Raw genomic sequence first — 15937 nt, 5'->3', positions numbered from 1 at the left:
TGGTGCGTGTGTGCCTATGGGTAGCGCATCCCTAAATAAAACATATACACCACTGTCCTCTTCTGGCTGGAACTGTAATATCTCTGTCTTTTGCACTGTTACATTGCAGTCACTTGCCAAGACCCGCAGGACGCTTTTTTTTTTTTTTTTTTTTTCCAGATAAATTTGCTATGTGCCATCCTTCTGTGCTGCAGAGGATGGGATCTGGGGGCCCGACTTTGTCAGCAGCACAGCCCTGGGTTTGGGGAGTGAGGGACGGGGGTCTGGATGAAGCCCTCAGGTCCTGGAGACTGTGGAGTGCCACGGTGGGTTGCCCCCCATCCTGATGAGATTTAAATAAGTGTTGTGCAATGCTGTAAAAATACAGCATCTTGGATTAAGCTGCTATATTTCCATCCCCCAGACAGGGGCACTGTTGGATTTAATTGCTGGTACAAGATATTTTGATCATTTTTGGTTTATGGTCTGCGAAAGCTTCTCCGTGAGGGGCATAAATTCCTCTGTGAGATTAATTTAAGATTACTGACAGTAACTTTAATTTTCTTGGTCATTTTTTCAGAGCTACCCTTAGTCACCAATACCCAGTAACCACAGAGCAGACAAACAGCTTCTTTGGAGACACGAGCAAGCCCTGTCTGATGTTACCAGGCTTTAGCTGCTACAGGGACTTTATCTGGAGACTTGGAGTAACTTGTACAGGCGGAGATGCTGCTTGTGTGTTGGAGTGAAAGGAGCAGACCTGCTCCTCCCTCACCCAGTACAAAGGGATGTTTTGACAGTTCAGCCCTCTTGTGTGCTCAGTGCCTCAGTTTCCCCATATATAACCTCACCTTGGGCAGGGTTTTGAGACAACGATGTAAAGCCATGCTTGGCCTTGTGACTCTGTAAAGCAGAAATATCCGCTTGGGATAGATGTTGCCTTATGCCTGTCCCCTGCACCTCGCAGGAGGGAGCCTTCCCTTCTGCCACAGCTCCAATGAAGCTGGTTACAACCAGGGCACCAGAGCCATCTCCTCGCCTTCTTCCTGGCTGTCCCCATCACGTGCAGGGAGAATAAAGGGCCTAGCAGAGGTCCTATTTTCAGACTTTCTCCCTTGCTCCTCCGTCTTTCCTTCCCTAGCTGCAGGGGCACCAAATGGGGGGGTATTACCACCCTCTCTTCCCTGCTGCAGACTTTAATTTTTCATCTGTGTCTCTCTTGTTCCCCGATTGTCTGAAAAGAAATCATTTCTCTCTCCTTTGCCTCACTGCTCGCCCCAAAATGTGACACAGCCACATCTACCTCCCTGTACCGGTCCAGCCTGCTCTAGTTGAAGGTGCCCCTGCTCATTGCAGGGGAATTGGACTAAATAAGCTTTAAAGGTCCCTTCCAGCTGAACTATTCTGTGATTCCTTACCCTTTGGCTGATAGAAAATGGACAAGCAGTGGCCCCTTCACGGAGGAGGCTGTTGTGGGAGTTAATAAGGATGGATGTTTTGATGTCATCCTTCATGGATGCTGGGGTGAGATGCTGCTCTCCCCAGGGAGGAAGCGACAGCGTGAGCAGATACGTGTGCTGGTCAGAGGTGGTGAGAGTTTCTTATTACTGATACAGAATAGCCTGATTTCGGTGACCAGGAGCTGCCGTGACGTGGGTTAGGGTTATACAAACCTGCCGAGAAGGTGAGAGGCATGGAACAGGAGCCTGCCCGTTGATGGGGCAGCATTGAGCTGGGCAATGAAGACCCACAGGGTGGAACTTCATCAGGGTCAGCATGGGGTCCGGGGTGATTAGTGACAGTGTTTATAGACAGCCTGATGGGGGGGTGAGGATCAGATTCCCCAACACCACCCAGTCACGAGGGATAGCATAGCACAGCCCGATGAAATCAGAGTGGGCAGAGAAAGTGATAATGAAAGATTAGAGAAGGGGGGAGTGCTGGGGAAAGGGGGCCTCGGGGCACAGGGACAGCCATGGTGGGGCCATTGTCCTCTGATTAAAGAGCTGCTCTGGGGTCTGGGACACTGCTCCTGGCTCTGCCCTAAGTGCTCTTCACCTCTGCTGTGTGTTGGGGATGGGGTTGTGCCACAGACCTGCCTGAGATCCCCAACTCAAAGCAATAGTGCAGGCTTAACCTGCATGAGCCTCCCTTATTTTCTGTGCTCCTCTTGCTGACAGAAGCCAGCCCTGAGGCACAGAGGGCGGCATGGTGGGCACCAAGGTGTTTAACAAAACACACAGTCCAACAGACTTTGGCTTCCTTTAAAAGTGCTGCAGGTAGGCTCACGAGCAGCATTTCGAGCTCAGGGAGGGAGCATCTTCTGGGAAGGACCGTACTGGCTGCAGCGTCAGGCAGATACCAGAGTGCTGCCCGCAAACCAGATGGGAAAGATGGGCTCGGGAAGGAGAGAGGGAAAATTGCTGCCCCTGTTGAAATAGGAGCGGGTGGCAGTCCCAGCCTGCCTGCAACCCAAGCGGCTGCTCAAACCTGCTGCCGCGTTACCCTGGCCAGGGATGCACTGATGAGGCAGATCCCTGCCCTCCCTGGGCTTTGCAGAGCTGGTCAAGTCATGCAGGGATCAGGGAGATTCCCCAAACCTCCTTTTATTAAGTTAGTCTCAGCTTTCCCTTCTCCCACTCTGGGTTTTGGGGTGCTGGGGATTCCAACTTCTGAGTGCATGGAGAAACCCCCTTTTTTCTCCCCGCTCCGTGCTGTCGCCCAGCCTTCCCCTTCCCTCTCTGCCTGGCAGGGACCCGGTGGAGCGTGGCCGGCGCGGAGCTGCTGGTGCTTGGGCAGCTCGGGCTGCTCGGGCAGATGGCAGGCAGGGCAGGTCGCATCCCGCGGCACGGCGCGGAGAAAGCCACGGGGAGAAGCTTTTGGTTTGCTGCCTGGAGCTTCTCTGTCAGGTCTGGCATTTCCAGGGCATCGAGGGGGGTCTCTGGGAGCAGTCTGGGTGTGGTGGGGGAGGTGTCCAACCCTCCTCGGAGAGGGCTCGGGGTCATTGATGGTCCCCTGTCCTGCTCTGGATCGGGCAGCCAAGACCCTGGGGAGAGACTGGATTCAGTGCTACAGCTTCGAAGCTTTTGGTGATGAGCAAACACACATAAATCCTGCAAAGCAGGAAAATAAAGGAGAAGAAGGAACCAAGTGGGACAGAGAAAGGAGGTGGTGGAAACGGCAGATTGCCATGAGGAGGGAGAAACACAATCCACCCAAGTGGGTACATAATTTATTTGCCCATTAGCTATTAATAAGCCGGCCTTTTGTATCAAGTCTCCTGACGTCCTTGTAACAACTTCAGGCCTTTCTGTGGAGCATCACCCTTTCTGGGTGTTCCTGTGCCACTTGCCATGCTAACATGATTCTTGATATGGCCTGTGCATTCGTTACCACAATTCAGCTGAACGAGTAATTAATGAGATTCCCCATTACTGCAGTGTAACAGTAACCTCTGGGAAACACCCATGAGGCAGTACCAGTTCCTAGGGATACCGGGCATGCAAGGCTTTGGGTGGTGCTTAAAGGATGAGGTAAATCTTTGGGGCTTTCTTGTGAGTTGAGTTAAAGCAGAAGGGCCAAGCTGATGAGTTGGGCAAGCCATGGACCTTAACTTCCACCGCCCGCTGTCCATGATTGCTGCAGGGTTGGATGTGATACCTGATACCAAGATGCAGATCAGCTCAATGTAGCAAGGAGAGGTGGAGAAGACCCAACCAACCTGGTCAACAGACTCCTGGGTACCCTGCAGCCTCCAGCATGTACCTTCCTCCTCACCAAGTAGAACATAGATGGGTTTAACTCATCCCATGTATTCTTGGAATAAAGATGACCAGGACACCGTCCCATAGACTTGGAAGGATCCATCGGAGCAGCCAAAGTCTCCTACAGCAGGTTCTTGGTGGCTCAGGGAACGAGGTGGGTCTTTGCTAATGGGAAGGCCCTTCTGCAACCCTGGGATATGTCACCTCTTCCCTGGCATTGCCTGATGCTGCTGCTTTGAGCTGAATGCAAGGCCACTTTTTGAGTTTGCCCGGAAGTGTGGGATGCTCAGCCTCTCCTGGAAAACCCCTTAGAAGTCTTCTAGGCCCTCCTTGGGAAGTGGAAGGGATGCAAGTCAGCCAGTCCCCAAAATATTGGCATTGTGTCCCTTAGGCATTGAACAGGGAAGAGCAGTGAGGCCAGGACCCAAACCCAAAGCCATGCAGATCCCGTTGAGGCAGCAACATGCCTTGGTGAGACTGTTCCATAGCCCACATCTGGGCAGATAAGAGCTGTTGGACTCTTTGGTGCCTTTTGGTCTTAATATGTGGATGTCGCTGCTTAAAACAGGTGTTGCTGCCAGGTGGGCAGCTCTTAATGTCAAGGGGAATCCCTCCTGTCATGTGTACGTTGCTCATGAAGCAATGATGGGGGCAAATCTGCCCCCAAATAATGAAGCTGTGACTTGGGGGAGGTAGGAGGTTCAGTTCAAAGAGTTGAGCTCTTGGGGGCACAAACCCTCCCTTGGGTCTGGTTGCCAAAGAATTTGGGTTTGTTCAGGGGAGTATGTTACCCCCATGTGCGAAGATTTACCACAGCCCTCCTTGCAGCACCGCATTCCTTCCCCGTGTTTCCTTTAAAGCCAAGGACAGCAAGGTGAGGTAGGGTTTCATGAGGGTATAGGATTTCCGAATCTGAGTCTTTCCTGAGACAAACTCTTTCTAATCCTTACCTGCATGTCAGAGACGTGCAGGCACCGGCCACGTCCATAACCACCCAAGATACTCTTATTCCTTGAGGAAGGGCTGTAATTTAGGCTGGCTGAACAGGGCTGCAGGTGAGTGACTGGTTTTAATTTTATTTACTGTTCTTATAAAAGTCAATATGGCATTCATAATATAATGGAAATGTAACTGAGCCCAACACTCATGGAAAGTTCCCACCTATACTAAGCCACTCCTTTTATTTTACTTTATTGTCACTAGGATGTAGAAGAATCACCTGATTGAAAAGATTTCCATTTATCTCCAGCTAAAATGGTGCTTGGCTCGTGGTTTTATACCAAGTTGTGCTGATACAGGATTTTTGGATTCTCTTGGGTTTGTGCCTGAATCCAGACAGATACGCTCTGTGCTTTGAGCATTTACAGCCTTTGTTTCTCTTCCAAGACTTAAATAAAGTAGTTACTCTTGGCTGTGATCTTTTTAATGGGTTTGAATGCTTTGCAAGTCTTCCATTAGAAAATCACGAGCCGTTGCAATCTGCTTTATTGGAGCATATGCAAGAAACATTGAAAACATTGAAACACACGTGAGGAAATATTGGTTGCCTTCAGCCTGCTCATATGAAACTGTAAGGATGTGGGGTGAAATAATTCATCAGTATTTCTGACAGGCTGAAATCTATGGCTGCCAAGTAGTCACTTAAAACCTGAAACAGTGCCGGGAGCATCCTTTTTATTGGGATGAATTAAATGGGGAAGGGAATGAGATGCAGAAGCGGACAACATCAGATTCAGGCTGCAATAAGAATAGTTAATGGGATCTTGTTTTTTAGGCTGGTTTGGTTTTGCCTGGAAATAAAAGGGATGTTTCAGGTGATCCCAGGGGTCTGAGCATGGGAATCCCCACTGCGCAAAGCTGCTCAGCGCTTATCCCGGTGATACAGAGCAGGGTGTGGGGAGGGTTAATGGGAATATTGAGTCAAAACTGCTTCTAGTTCCAGTGGATTCAGTACAGTTTGCATTTAGTGATAAAGAATAACATCCAATTTTCAGAGAATCCAGTTTAGGTCATCTTTCCTGGTGTTGTGGGTCAGTGCAGGAGCAGCAGACGAAGCTGGTCCTGGTGCTGCCTCAATGCTCCCTGCAGCTCTCGCACTAACAAACGTTTCCATCCTCCAAGCACTAATGAAAAAGCAACATAAAAACTCAGGCACTGAGGGTAAAGGTTGGGTGGAAGGACTCTGAAGAGGCCAAAGAGACTTTCCTGGGTTAGTACTGAGTTTGGGTTCAAGCAAGCATCACCCCAGAGTTACTCTGTAAGAATTGTTTCATGTTTGAAGTGTGGTGAGTTTTATAGTCTCAGGGAGAGGCAATCTGTGTAGAGATTGTAGAAATTTGCTTACAAGCAACACCTCAACCAAATAAAGCCCAATTTTTAATGGGGAAAAAGTGACTGTCTTGCTGATTCCCAGAGCAATATGATTTGGCTTCATCAGCTGAGCCATTCCCTTTGCACCTCCCCTAACCCCAGAGTGGCTTAAAACTGCAGCTTTTACAGCCAATATCTGTGCCCCTGTGAATGATTTCCCACTGCAGCCCAAGATGAGATTCAGCTCATGGCAATGCAGCTGGGAAAAACACAACTTTGCTATGGTCACTTAAGTGCTGCCCTGGGTGCAGGGGGGGGACCCGGGCACCCCACCCCAGGGTGGCTGTACTCCCCTCCGGGCTCGGCTGCTGCAGGGCTTGGCCGTATCCATTTTCAAAGGTGATGAGGAGATTGGGAAATTGTTTAGAGACAAAACTGGCTCCAAATTTGCATGGGAAGCCCCAGGGCTGTCAGGGGAAGGCGACTCCAAGGGGCAGCTTTTTGCGCTCTCTGAGCTTTGAGGTGTCCTTTTCCCCACAGCTGGGGGGAGTTTTTCCAGGACTGATGTTCTAGAATGTGAAAAGATGGTTGGTTTTATTTCTCTTTATTTCCTTGGGTGTTTGGGGATTTGTTTGGTTTTGTTTTGTTTTTTTTTTTTTGAGCGGCACCTCTGGGAGACTCTGACTTTGTGCACCCTGCTGCTGGGATGCTGCTGAAAGGGCTCAGCACAGGCTGATCACAGTATTTTCCTTTCCCAATTCAACAACACAGTGTGGAAACCTGCCCCAATTACACAGGCTGGAATAAAGCTTGAGGGAAAGGCTACAGCATCCTGAGATGCTGGCAGGAGGATTCGGGATGCAGGCAAGGGCTGGGAACAGCTTTTGGAGGTCAGTTGGGAAATGCCCTGGCTGGTACTCGTCCCTTTCCAGGGTGATGCTCTCATTTTTGCCTTTGCCTGTAAAGTTCTGGGGCAGGGAAGGAAGGCAATTCTCTCTGCAGGGACTGGGGAATGAAATGGAAAGGGAAATAGCTGCAGTTTCATCAAATCCTGCTGGCAAAATGGGCAGGGGCTTGACACGGCAGCTCGGATGCCTTCGCTGAAGGCAGTAGGTGATGCTCACAGCCCCGATGACTCTTTGGACTGAGGGGTTATGGCTGAATGCAGTAACCTCTGCTCTGCACTGGGCTGGGGCTGCTCTTGGCTTTGTCCAAGGTACAGCCAGGACCAGTATTGGACGGGCAAGGTGTGACCCCCCTGCAGAGGTTCACGGAGGAACGGGCACCCCTGGCCCTATAAAAAAAGGGATGGAAAAACCACCCAGGGAGGCAGTTCCTGCTTCCGAAGCATCAGCAGCTTAGGGGCTCCTGTAATGGCAATTGCAGGCCCCCGGGAACAGAGGATTTTCTCATGCACCGGAGCAAAGTCAGGCCCAGATGTTGGCAGCAGCTGAGGAAGTGCCCGGCAAAGGGACCCGTGGCCAGAGGAGCGCTGGATGCTTCAACCCAGCTGGTACCCCTGCGTGCAGCCGTGCTGGCAGCAGGAGCAACAGAGGGTCCTGGTTCTGCAGCTTCTCTCTCCTTTCAAGTGGGTGCAGATGAACAGGGTCCCTGTGGAACCAGCACTGTCCTGGCAGCACGTGGCAGAGCATCCCAGTGAGCAGCTCTGCATGGAGGGAACGGAAAGGGCCACATCTGAGCATCACCTCCTCTTCCTCTGCTCCAGGCTGCTTCTTCCTCATCGTTGCTTGGAAAGCAAAGGCCATGACTGCATTTGCAGACACGAAAGTGGTGGGTTGGGGTTCTGGATGCCGCTGCTGCTGATGGGCAGGACCCAGCGAGGGAGCAAAAACCCATTTCAGGCACAAGGAGAATGAGGGCAAGGAGTCCCACCGGGCTCACGTGGGTACCGGCGTCGCCTTTCCGCCCAGCGCAGGAGAGGTACGAGCATCCCCGCGCTGCCACGGCCATGCGCCCACGAGAGGCAAAGGGGCAGCACCACCGGGCAGCCCCCGGCCAGCGGAGCTGAAGGAGGAGGAGGATGGAGACAGGCGAACCGGGCGCCCTGCGCGCTGGAGGAGGATGAGGAGGAGGATGCAGAAGCCGGGTTTGTTGCTCCCTCCTTCTTTACAGCAGCACTCGTGGCGGGATGAAGTTGGGGGTGGAGGAGAGGAGGGTTTGGTGGGTGGTTTTGGGGCACTTGGGTGCTGCACACCTTTTTTGTTTGGTAATTTTTGGGTGGTAGCGACCATAGGAGAAGCTTTGTTTGTCCTTGGAGGAAAAGCGAGGGCGAAGCACTCTTGATTGCTGGGGGCATGCTGCAAATAACCACGGTTTTGCCGGGAGACAGGGGGTCCTGCTGACACCCATCTCAATCATTTAAATCTTAATTACTTTTTGAGGCCAGGTTGAAATGATAATATCCTCACCTGGACAGGACTATGGGGTCCCAGGCTGCCGTGATGTGCTTGGGAGAGCTGCCCTCATCTCTGCAGCGGCTCTGGCTCAGCACATGATGCTGCAAGACCCAAGTGACACTGGGACCCCAAACCTTGTCACTGGCTCTTTTTAGCTGCCGTTGTTGCAAAAATCGGGATCAATGCAGGTATCTGTCTGACCCGATTAGCAGCTTCCTATTGCTTTCCATTTAGACCATATATCCATTTTTGGCTCTGGCTGACAACCTCCTAGCAGGGTTTGCTGCCAGTGTGGATTCTGGCAGGGGGACAAGGTCATTTATTTGTCCCTAGGAGCAGACTGAGGTTACAGCTCTGAGCTCTGGACAGTGGGGAAGGCGGGGGGGTGGGGTGTGTGTGCTGGTGCTCTGCCTCTATCCCAGCACTTTTGGATAGACTGGGAAAGTTTCCCATCGATTCGGGATCGAATTGTCTTTATCGCGTTACAGCCGCGGTAAGCAGGAGGGTGAGAGCGGGGAGGATGGCTGCCTCCCCCCATCCCCATCCAGGCGCCCTGACGCAGCCGGGATGCTCGAGGGGAAAGGGGTCACTCCATGCACCCACACTTTCTTGCCCTTTACAAGCGCTTTGTGTCCATCTGTCCATCTGCCAACCCTTTCCTAAAGCAAACACTTTGCAGCAGCGATTGCTTCATGAACCCCAGCGGAGAGCAGACCACCAGCCTCCAAAAAGCCCATTCAGCATCCCCCACAGTAAAAAATCCATTTAAATCTTTTCCTGAATCAGGCTGAAAGTCCGACTTTGAGTGCCAGGAAGATGAGGAGGGATCAGCTGCAGCAAAGCTTGGCCTGAACCCAGGCTACCACCAGCTCCCTTCGGCAAGCAGCCTGCATCACCGCAGAGCTCATTTCACCCCATCTGGCTTTTCCCACTACCTGTGTTGGGCTGCGGCAGCTTTTATGGGGCATCAGGTGCGGGACCACGTTGGCTCCCTCCTAGCAGGGACTTGCCCTCACTTGTTATTAAATTACATCCTGACCTGGTTAATCCGTAGCTGATTAATTTTGGACTCTGTGACCGAGTATCAGAAAGGTTTCATCTGTCTCATGGCATGTCCTGTATGTACTGGGCTCTCTGTTAATCTGATGTTTTATATATATACATATAAAAAAATATGGGTGGAAGTGAGGTATGCAAACTGGGGAGGATTAAAGGGGTCCAGCTGGGCATGCTTCTCTCTCTGCCACAGGGGTTGGCAGCAAGAGACCCCTCCATCCCAGCACCAGGAATCCAGTTTGGGATCTTCCTCTTGTGCACCTTTTTCCACAGGGGTCCTGCTTGGCTGTATAGCACATCATCGATTCTGGGGAAACTGAGGCACAGAGACAGACGTAGACTGTAGCAATCTGTGGCCACTGGTTCAGGCTGATCATTTAATTCCTGGTCTGATTTGTGAGTTTAAACATTTGGGCTCATCCTGTGCACCCTTGCCTAAGACACACTCTTAACCTCTCCTTTTAAAAGCAAATTCTCGTGCTGGGGTCTCAGACCAGGCTGCTCCTGAGCTCTGGGCTCCTTTGATGCTGGGGGGCAGGAAAAACTCTGGGCTCGCTCTGAGCCACTGTGTTATTTCAGCAGTTTGGTCCCCTTTCCATTTCTCCACTGTTGCTGCACCGAGGACTTGAAAGCAGAGGCAGCTTTTGCCAGACCCCTATCATGACCTCAAAGGTTTGAATTATTCTTTCCTAATTTTTTATTATTCATAAACTATCAGCATCTCCTCTCCTGCTTACTCCCTCCCAGCTGCACACGTTTGCCTTGACTTTAAAGACCTCGATTTGCAAATGACTCCCAAGGAGGGGGATGAGCTGCAAACTTTTGCAGGATCTTCCCCAGCAGCAAACCCAGAAGCTCCATGTTTTGATTCCAAGGAGGGTTCCTGCCCTGCTCCCAGCAGCAGTAGGTGCCCCAGTCACCTCACTAAGCTTCCAAGGATGCTCCGTGCCTGAATCAGAGCTCAAATACTCCCTTAATTATCACCATCCTTCGTTTCATTAACCTCAGTGCCAGGGCAGCCTGTCCGGCTGGAGTTGGCCCATAAACCCAGCCCTAAATTGAGGGTGTTGAATGGTTTGTGTTGTGTTTTTGCATATTGCAGTCTCCCTTTCCCCCCAAATCCAGCCCTCCCTGATGCTGGGGGGGGGTTGCTAATTGAGGGGCACTTCATGCAGGGCTGAGAAATAAGAAAATTTCACCTCAGTATCTCAAACAGCTGCAGAGGTGCCGTGGAGTCAGCCCAGCTCCATCCAAGAGCTGCGTAGCTGAAACAGTAGTGCTGAACCCCAGCTAATTAGTTCTGCTAAGAAAGAGGAAAATTAGCAGGGGCTCATTACTGCGGTAAATTGCTCCGTGGACTGAAGCCTGTAGCTGGCGCAGGGCAGAGCCCAGCAATTGCGCTGCTTTGCAGAAGTCTCTGCGGGCAGTTTTGCTTGAGAATTAGGGAAAACTCAAAAGAAGTGCCATTGCCTCGTTACAGGGGAGCGGCGATGGGGTCTGCAGGACTCCTCCTGTCTTCCCCTCCTTGTTCCCACCCTGCTTCAGTTCATCCCATGTCAGGTCACAGGGGAAATGGTTGTGATGAGCTGGTCGGTCCTCTGCCCTACTCTCCATAGGGAAAATGAAACTTTCTGTGCAAACACAGGTCCAAGCAGTAATTCAGGGACCTGCTGCAGAAAAAACCCTCCTTTGCCAATTAATCTTTCTTTGCAGCGGGACAGGCTTCGGGATGTGTTTTATCTCCCTTCCAGCGGCAGAGCTCTGTGTGTGGAGCTGCTGGGCAGCAATCCCGTACCAGTGTTTACTGGATGCCCGTTCATCCCAGATGCAGGACACCCTCGGGGGCCAAATTTTTCCATGGGTTAAATCCCAGCAGAGCCAGTGATGCCAGGAGTGCAGAGCAGAGGATTGGAGGGAAAGAAGTGAAGCAGGAGTGCCTGGGGCAGCCTGGATGGGAGGGACATTTAAATCTTTAGGGTCAAAAGGGTGTTTGAAGTCACCTTGATTGAATGCAAAGGCAGAACTTTCCCAAGGGTGTCCAGGGTGTAGCTGAAATCTCTTGAGATGAGTGAATTGTGTAACTGTCCTGTTTCTTGGAGACAATGACGTTATTCCGGGCACGTCTCCCCGTGCCTGTCTGGACCATAGCCCTGCTTTGCCTCCAGGAATATTCCTCTTAACAGCAGGTTTTTGCTAGAGCTGACATCTCAGCCCCAGCACAAGCCAAATCATCGGCTCCTTTGGGTGGTTTTCACATTTCCCTTGGCCACAGATCTTCTTTGCCTGGGTGCAGGATGTGACCCTTGTTGATGTCAGGGAGATTTGGGGGGGAAAAAAAAAATCTCCAAAGGTTTTGTCCACAAACACCATCACCCTGTGGTCGAAGCCATCCCACAGCTGGGTTTGGAGGGGAGATGGGCACAGGCTGAGGCTGAATTTAGGTGCCAGGAATATTGATTTATTGCCTTTTTCTTAGTAAATCTCCAGCTACCTCACCAGGGGTAGGTAAATATAAGCACTGTAATCTATAGAGGTGCAGAAGGGGGGTATATAAAATGATAACCCAACCCTGAAGGGCCTGATCAAAGGTCTGGATAATGTTGTGTCCTGTTTCCATCGCAGATGGCTGGATATAGGATGCTCCAAGCCGGCAGGTCTCGTGCTCTCCTGCGAGATGGGGTGGTTTAATATGCTCATTAACGTCACGGGGGGAGAAATAGCTCAGAGGACAGAAAAGGATGCTGGTGGGAGGGAATTGAGGTGACCAGGTCCCTCAAGAGCAAAGGAGTGGAGGAATTCAGGCTGAAGCACACGGGTAGAAATGTGCCCACCCCCTCCTCTGCTTTCCCCAAATGTGGAGGCCTGGGAGGAGATGGAAGAGGAAAAGGAGGAGGAAGGTGGGAAGGTCGCCTGGGTGAAGGTAGAGGTGGGACCCAGCCCCATGTGAGGCCATCCAACAGGGATGAAACCACCCTGGAACACCCAAGGTGAGGATGCCTATGAGCACAGCAAGCTCTGGAAAAGAAAGACAAATGTTTATAGGACAAAAAAAAAAAAAAAAAAAAAAAAAAAATCCCAGTTATTTCAGTGAATCGTGCCAACTTGCCCTGTGACACCCAGGGCATTTATTTATTTATTTATTATGGAGGTTATAAGCCCAGCAGCCCTGGGGTCCGAGCCAGAGGCTGGCCAGCAGCCAGGCGTGAGGAAGGGGCACATCCCCTCTCTCCCTCGCTCCCACTGATGCCCTCGGTGGGGTTATGCTGGCTGTGCCTGCTGCTGCCACCAGCCCCAGCCACCCTGGGGGGGACACGGAGATGTCCCACATGGCGGTGGCACCGTGGCCATCCCCTCTTGGAAAGGAGCTCGCTGTACCCACGGCCACAGGCAAGAGGTAGGTGGGCAATGGGGGATGCTCCAACCCTTGGGCTTTTCCCTCCTCTTTTTAATACCTTTACTGTACATTAATAATAAAAAGAGCCCTACTGCCTGCTGTTAATCTCTCTCCTGGTGCCAGTGGCATGCGAGTCCCTGTCCCCCCTTTCTGCCTCCCTCCCGGGGACCAGCTCAGACCTCGCCACATCATGGACAAGACTTGTCCTCGCTGGACCATCCGGAGCATTATTGGGGATTAAAGGGGGCATCCGCCAGAAGGGCACGTCCCCCCCCCGGCTCACTCACCGATGAGTGGGCAGGGGCAGGAGGTGGGTGGCCGGGTCCCCTTTCCCCAGGCGAGCAGGGCATGGGGACAGGGTGTCCCCTGCAGCCCGCCAGCCCCCTTTCCCAATGCACCCCCAGCTCTTTTTAGGGTCCCCAGGGCGATGGCAGGGCCGAGGCTCCGAACTGCGCCGGATCCTGCCGCCGTGCCTGCCAAAGCCCATCCCCGGCGTGCTGGGCTGCCAGTTATACAGTGAATCACATAGAGAAGAGCCTTTTAAATGACATTGCCTGCGTTATCCCAAAGGGACCTTTCAAGGATACGGCTGGACTTTTTTTTTTTTTCATCTCTGCTTTCCCTACACATCTCTATGTGTGTTTAATAACTCTCTTCCCAGATGCAGAGAGCGTTGGCACTTCCATGCCCTGTGAGGGTAAGTCCCTGTAGGTGATGGCGTGGGGGGGGCTATGGGAGGAATCGGCTCCTTTCTCATCCCAGTACAAGGGTGATGGGGAGGGGATGGGGAGGGAGAGAGGCTCAGCGTCTCTCATCTTCTGGAAAAACCTTGGAAACAGCCATTGTTCACCCCAGGAGTGCGAGGGGTGGCTGGGGGTGAAAGGACAGCGGGTGGGAAGCAGAAGGGAATTGCAGACAGGGAGGTTTCGATGGTTGCAGAGGGGCTGGTGGAAACCACGGCCCCGATTTACTGCGATGTGATGGGCAAATCACAAACTCCCCCCAAATGACCTTTCTCTTTCGCTGTCTCTCTCCCTCGCTTGTTTTTTTTTATTATTATTATTATTTTCCCCAGCCAGGGATTTCAGCTGAAGGGTATTAGTTAATCAGATTCTGAGAAGCAGATGTTAGGTGATTTAGGGGGAAAAAATGAGGCAACTTTCTAGTTCAAGCCTCCGCTGGAGCCCGGAGTGTGCATTGCAAAGCTCTGCGAGGATGTTTTGTGGCTTCGGGCAGCACGATTCATTTTAGTCTAACTTTAAAATGAAACAGATGGGGTGGTCTGGGGGCTTGGGGACAGGTGGGACCTACCTGTGGTAACGGGGACAGGCAGTCATCAGCATATTTTGGGGCTTTGAAGGCAAGAAAAGGAAAGTCAAAGCCTTGCATCCCTTGGGCAGCTGCCACGAGGGCTTGAAATGGAGCTAAAATGCACCTTTCCGTGTCCCAGCAGGGAGGATGAGCACATCTTTCCATTCTCAATCATGACCATGACATACAAATTGTCCCTTCACAGCTCTGTGCCTCAGTTTCTCCATGAGGGGTGCTGCCGGGGGGCTCAGTTCAATGTCTATGGAGGCTCTGGAGCAAAGCCAGATTTCAAGATATCATGGTTTCTTCCGTGACCAAAAGTCTTGGGTTAAAGCCATCCTATGGCTGGGGGATTTTCTTGCCCGCGGTGCCAGCGTGCAGTATTAAGAGTTAAGGACACTTAATGCTTAAAATACTGAGATCATCTCACGGTGCTGACTTAGGATGCAATTTCATGGTCAGCTTTAGCTGCTCTAATTTTGCTCCATTGTCAAGAGAAGCTCCCAGGCACGTGGTCCCCTTTGGGCTCTCCCACCAGGACAGAGCTGTGGTGGAGCGTGTGGTGGGGCAGTTCGGCTCACCCATCCAGCTGAACACTAAACACTCCTGATGTCCTGATGCAAAATGATTGTCTTTATTTTTCTTTTTTTCTGTTTTAAAAATCATCTTTGGCAGTTAATACTAAGAAAAAAAAAAAAAAAAGTGTACACAAGAGGGGAAAGATATGTGCTGCTTTTTGTGTTTTCTTTAATGCTTGTTTTTTCTTTGAAATATTCAAAGGAGTTTTGTTTGGGCTGGGCTTATGGCAGTAGCCCTTTGCCTGCCTCCTGATGGTACGTGGGCACTGAAATGTGGGTTATCTGCAGCAGGTTTCAGAGGGCAAAACTGCACTGCTACTGCTTCCTCCAGGCATAATTTCTGCCCCATTGCCCTGAATGCTCCTCTCTAAATGTCCCCAAGTGGGAAAACTAGCCCAAAACCAGCCAGAAGCAGCTTTATAGAGATGGATACCTAAGAAAAACCATGCTCCATGGCTTTTTTTTTGAGCAAAGAAACATGATCTTAAAGTAGCTTACGATAAATTGTGGGATTTGTCCCCAAATCCAGAATCACATGACTCCAGTGAAGAAAGAGCAAGGTTGAGCCCTCGTCTGGGATATAGCTGCTGGCTTCTGTATGAAGTTTTGCTTTTGGGGTTGTAATGCTGAGAGCAGAAGAGGGAGGATTTGTAGCAAGCCATGATGTTAATGTCTACTTCTGCAACAGTTTTGGGTTTCTAGCTTGTCCTACCCACCTTCACCAGCAGTGCATCAGCATGGATGGATGAGTCTGATTTGGGCGAAAAAGGGAAAGAAAAACTTCAGAGCCCCAAATGACATCAGTTAAATAGAGGGGTTGAGGCACCATGTGCAGCTTGAACCCCGTGGACAGGCTGGTCCCTTCCCAGCACGTCGCTGCACAAAGCAAAGCCGGTGGTGCAGAGCATCCTCACTGCAGGACCAGCCCCAGCGCCGCTGCGACTCCATGCAGACGTGGCCTAAATTGCATTGCTATTCTTGGAAGTTGAGGGCATTTGGGTTTTTTTCACTCCCTCTCTCCGAACTTCACTGGGTAAGAAAGCCAGCGTGCCCTTGGTGATTAGAGGTCACGCAGAGCAGCTCTGTGTGTCCTCCTGTGGCTTCTCATGTCTGGAAAACTTATTTGCA

The sequence above is a fragment of the Tyto alba genome, unplaced genomic scaffold (assembly GCF_018691265.1).
Source record: "Tyto alba isolate M040663 unplaced genomic scaffold, T.alba_DEE_v4.0 Super-Scaffold_30, whole genome shotgun sequence".
Taxonomy (NCBI): Eukaryota; Metazoa; Chordata; class Aves; order Strigiformes; family Tytonidae; genus Tyto; species Tyto alba.
The sequence above is the reverse complement of the archived record's forward strand: the minus strand, read 5'-3'. Positions refer to the sequence as shown.